Source organism: Chrysemys picta, chromosome 2 (genome assembly GCF_011386835.1).
Source record: "Chrysemys picta bellii isolate R12L10 chromosome 2, ASM1138683v2, whole genome shotgun sequence".
In the NCBI taxonomy this organism is placed as follows: Eukaryota; Metazoa; Chordata; order Testudines; family Emydidae; genus Chrysemys; species Chrysemys picta.
This window is the reverse complement of record NC_088792.1, coordinates 109,713,717-109,719,716: the sequence shown is the minus strand read 5'-3', so window position 1 is coordinate 109,719,716 and position 6,000 is coordinate 109,713,717.

Sequence of the window (6,000 nt, the reverse complement as noted above, 5' to 3'; positions counted from 1 at the left end):
TTTAAATGCTACTTACAAATATTTTAAACATTACATTTTACACATTGTACTGAATAACTTATTATAGTTGATTCCTCCCTAACCAGTCCCAATTTCAAAGCAAAAACAGTGAAGGCTCTAACCTGTTTTCCTTAAACAACTAAGGGTCCATCCTTTCTTTCTTGAATTCTGCCTTTTTAAAGCAGAAAACAACTAGGTTTAGGTAATCTTATTAAATACAGAATGTTCTGTGAATTTTTAAACTCTTCTATAAAACAACAATCTGCTATTGTATACTATGATACTGTTTTTTGCTTTAAACAGACTTATCCGAGGAAGGTGACTCATTTGAGTGATTTTCTTTGACGTCTACTAGATAAACCAGAGGCAAATATGCATTGGAGAGAAATTTTAGCTTTTTTCTGATGTATTTTTGTCTGTTAGCCAAACATATTAACAAAAAATGTCTGAAGTTGCACAGTTCTGCTCCAAGTTGCCTGTATGGCTGAGTTCATATTACTCTGTCTTTCATACTACTCTGTCCCTTATACAACCATCTCAGTTTAGCAGAGTGTGTATTTATTACATGTTTTTCTGAATGTCATGAGTATCTCCTGAACAATTGCTTTCATGCCTTGAATTTTCACATTCTCATATTTCTCAGCATCAAGACCACTGAATTCTTGAAACAAAGGATAATTAAGTAAGGTCATCATTATTGAAACGCTGGAAAATGACTAAGTTGCAGTCAATCAAATTGAACTTTCTAACCTAGTAGTTCTGAGAGTCTTAAGTGCCCTCTGGGGATCTAAGAGATTTCTATGAAAGAATCATGCTGAGATGTGCCATGGCAGCAAAAAGTGGAAACAAAGACTTGAATGTCATAAAGTCAAACTGATCCTCACAATAAGTGACATCCATAGATAAGGTCACTGGTCAAATTCTATCATAATGTAAAATGCATGCACTCCTGGTGTAAATCAGTGTGGATTTTAATCTGTTCTATTGTCTCAGGATAACTAATCCTTCCTCTACCCATGCAAACTTTTTAGGCAGGGTTAACTGTGTTCTGGGATAATGGAGATTCTAGTATTCCACTGGTGACAGATACTAATCTTTTTGATCTTTCTGTCATTATACCCCTCAATCAGTCACACAATTAAGGCAACCATTGCATCTGCACTTCATATGATTATGTTCAAAGCAAGCTACAGCTTTCTTCTTAAACTGCCGTTACCACAATTTGAAATCTGCTTTAATTTTAATAATGTTGAACAGCTGTGTGAACAGACAATGGATTTCACCGGAACGTCAGTCTTTCATGAAAGGGCATGTATTGTATGAATATTTTTATTGTTCAGGATGCATTGTTGTAAGTCTAATTTAGGCAGCAGGGAATTTAAAGAAATTGTCAATCTGGAATATGCCGTATATTGCAGACATGCCCAGTAGGGACAGGACTTCTGGAAATCTGATTTTAATTAAATTTTAAAAATAGCTAACCACCTGGGAACACTGAATATTTTGATTCTTACATTTCCTGAGTGCATCAAGATCTAAGGAGAACTTCATTTCCTATTTGCTGTATGAAAGAATGGCCATACAATGGACAAATGAATAAACAAAGTTCAGGAGGTATTGGCCATGGGGAAAACTTATATTAAAAGATTTATGCAATAACCATGATTAGAAGACAGAAACTCTTATTTTTATTTAGTTCTTTATTATGGCCCCTATTCAGCATAGCTTTATACAGGTGCTTCACTTTACCCATGTGGTCAGGTCTATCTCTATTCAGCAAAGCACTTAAGCATGTGGGTAAGTGCTCTGCTATATCACAGCTTGTAGGCATCCTAAAGTAAGTACCCGGAGCTTTATTCAAAGCCCACAGATGCCAATGAGGGTCTTTCAGTGGCTTCAATGGGCTTTCAACTGGGTTCATTGAGAGATACTTTTAAAGGAAAAAGCCCAGTTCCATGTATGGCCCCATGTGCCTATGGTCGCCCTCACTGAAAATGCCAAGGTCTGGGCAGGCTGCAAAAAGGAGAGCAGATTTCCCACAACTGGTGGTTAACACTGAAATTAGACTCACCAACTAGTCACAAACTGTGTTCCTGATTCCCAACACTGGTTACCAAGAAGCTAAAAAAGAAATCACACAGACTCCTTTATTGTATTCTAGTTCTCTGGCTCCCAATCAGCAGATAAGTGTAGTACAGTGAGAAGTTATTTAAAAATCTGCTCACTATAGAAAATGTTCTTCAGATCCCAAAGGGTCAGCCATGTTACCAGGTCAATATTAGTTTTGGATCTTACCCAAAATACCATGCTGCCAGCCAATCCTTTAGTGTCTAAAACTAAAGGTTTATTGTAAAGAAAGAACAAGACAGTTGTTAAATTGTAAAGCAATCAGATACATACAGAGACTTCAAAGTCCATATATGAGGTTCTTAGCAGTATTGGTGAGTTTGCTGGCTTAAAAGTCCCTCTGGAACACATTCACAGCTAGGATGGATCATTCAGTCCTTTATTCAGAGCTTCAGTTTGTAGATAAGTTGCTCCAGCGGTAAGAAGCAGGAATGAACTAAGACAAAATGGAGATGATGCAGCTGCCCTTTATATTCCTTTTGCCATGTTGCTTGTAATTCCTGTGTCCCAAACACAAGCTTCACAGCCCGTGGCATGGAAAAGCCTTAGAGTTCTCTGTCCACTGGCTTGCCCCTACATGGCTTTCTGAGTCACAAGATGCATCCCCTGGCTCCTTTCAGTGGGTTCATTGTAGAGCTGATGACCCTTGATGGGCCACTGAACAGGCTAGGCAGTGCTGGTGCCAATCTGTCTGGGGTCGTCACCCAGAAACACAGCACAAGATTTGAAATACAGATATGGCATACATATCTATGACTCACAATACAAAGGGGATACAAACATATAAACAAGATTATCATACCTGGCAAACCATAACATTTTCACTGATACCTTTACATGGCATATCTGGTCAGATTCCTTGCAATTTTATAAGAAAGATATTAACAATATTACAAAGTGTTCCACATATTCCATGCAGCATCACACCATGCATTACATATACACAGCCAGTTGTGGGCTTAGTTCTTTTCAGTTGCATGCTCATTTTTAGCATATCTGACAATTGTGTGCAATTGGTATTTAGTTGTCTTTGCTGCAGAACTGCTTAATTTGCCTGTATATTTGTGATTTAAACCAGGCATAAATGTAAGAGTATAGTTCTGTGAAAAGTTCTGTATGTGGGCCTTTGCCCTTCTCATCCTAGAAATGTAGTCCAAAATAACCTTCTGTTAGACTAACCATCACTGTATATCATGTATTCAAGGAATCTCCCCCCATCTGGAAATGTCATGTTATGGGATTTGTATACTGTCTAAGCATCTTTCAATAATAAAAAATAAACTAATGAATATTTTACACTTTACATTAAATCTTCAAATTTTCACATCTTTACTGAAAGGTAGGACGAGAGAAATGGTTGAGGAAGAAAATGGAATTCCTGAAAGATATTAGTTCAGTTATCTTGTTTAGAAACCCTAGTATAGAATCTTCCATGGTTTAAATGTAATTTATCTGAAACAGGCCAATGCAATAGTAAGTAAAATTACCATTTTAATGTAACTTTTCTTCCACATAAAATTCACACGGGATCTTGTATCATCTTGGATAACCCTGCAAGAGTCTCTGAAATGGTAGCCAAACATTATCAGAGAGCTGTCATTTTATTGGCATACTAGAGTTTATGTCATCAGAACAACAGCATGAACAATGTCTACAAAGGAAATCCCCATTCTTTAGCATACACTAGTATTTCATTTTGTGTCCTTTCTTATGGCTCTGTAAACTTTGTTACTTAGCACAGTAATTCCCTAACAGATCTATAAACGGGCCTGGAACCATCAAGAGACTGAAGGTAAAACCAAGTTCATGTTTTTGATTTTTGTAAAATGAACTGGTTTATTTAACATGATGATCTTGAAGAAGAAGAAGAAGAATTAATAAAGTATTGTCCTCCATCATGGATATGAATACTTATGATTTCTGCAGAGGTTTTTTAAGATTTGTTTTTTGTCATTTTTGAAAAATGGAAAAACAAATTGGTTCTTATTATTCACAAATGATTGAACTACTAGTATACCTACCACAATTCAGAGCATGGCACATGCACCCAAAAATGTTACTAAACCTGAAAATTCCTTTCATTCTGGACAAAAATCAAGGGTCTAAATTCACAAGTTACCAGTGATTTTGGGACAGCCGGGTGGTAGAGTTTGGAACTGATTCCCCTATTTAGAGTAGTCTAGATAACATAGTGTTGCCAGCACAGAGTGCCCGAGGACAGCAACAGCGGGGTTCGTTGCCCGGTGTGCTTCGCGCCAATAAACACACCAGGGGAAGAAGCAAACAAAGTTTATTTGGGATCTCAAAGCGGTGCTAGGAGACAGGCACGTCTCAGATCAAGCACACTAACAGAAACAGTTTTTCTTCTTTTATACATTTTGCAGTTAAGCTTTACTCTTTTTTTCTCTTTCTTTCTACTCGTTTTTTTTTTTTTGTAACAATTACTAAGCAAATAACGATTACATTTAAGCAGTTAAGTCATTCTTGGCATCTATGAGCCTAGCTTGTTAGTAACTTCTTTAAACCGTTATCTTGTCCTTTTTCCCTTCAGCTAGAAACATGCAGGCCTCATTATTACCGCTTGAGCAGGGGGTTGCACACAGATAACTGGTTGCTTACATATTCCAATTGCACCTGGCTTTTGAGGTTGATTAGAGTTTAAACATAGAAGGATAGAGTTTGGTTCACTTAGGCCTAGTGCAGGAAGGCTTCACTTAGTGGCCTTCCACCCTCCCGAGTTACCTAGGGTGATGCCTAGTGACGTCAACAATAGTAAGGGGTTTTAGTAAAAAAAATACCACATATCGAGAAACAGTCTATCATGGATATAACAGTTATTTAGTAACAATAGTAAATACTTAGGGCTATATTTGCAAACTTTATTTAAAGATAGACAAACATAGGTCCTTTAATTTTTAGCAAATATTTGGATAATCAATTTTTGTTCATTAATACTTTGCATGATCTGGTTTTGTGAGGATACCTCTTTGGTATCTCAATGACTAGGTACAAGGAGGCTTGAAAATCAGACTCATATGACTTTTTATTTTGGGAGTGTAGCCGTAACCCTGATAATTTTTTGCACTGAATATAACAAAATATAAGGTTTTTGCAGCCCTACAAATTTAGACAAGAAGAAATAAAGAATACCATACCCGATTGAAATTAGTTGCAAGATGACCACAATGTAGTTACCCAAAGCAGAAATGAGCCCGGTTACTTCTATACTTGTTATAAGCCTTGTGGGAGCTAAGTGGTTTGTCCAGAGCACAGTTTTGAAATCTGGCACCACTAGCTGCACTTTCTCAGATACCCTGCCTGTCCATCCATTCAGAATTAACTCTGCAGGAGTTAACACTATCTAATAAATCACCAGAACCATTTCCTCCAGTGTTTTGTGTTTTCTTTTGAGGTCTCTAATCCTTACAACCCTGATGACCCATGCTTAGGCTGTGATATCTGAGGAAATCGTTGCCCAAATTAGAACTACTATGTGAGCATGTCATTTAGGGTTTACAGCTTTGTGGGGTTCTCCTAGCCCTAGTGGAAATCACAGTTCATTTCAGCATATGGTAGAATGCAGCTAACTCATTGGTATGTGGTAGCATATTGTACTATTCCCAAGAAGGAGAAGGAGGTAGAATGTTTGGGCTTTAGAATAAATCACCTTAGCATTCAATCGCTGCAGTCCTTTGGATAGTAGTTATGTTGGAGAATGCCTTGCTTGCTCTCTGGGGGAATTAGGGTATTCAGCCACACATCACTATGTGAATTTGTTTTTGTTCTGAGGAAATACAAGATACACTAGATGGATGAGCTAAAAAGAGCCCTGGAAAAACTTGGGTAAGCTACACAGACCAGAAAGGATTGAAA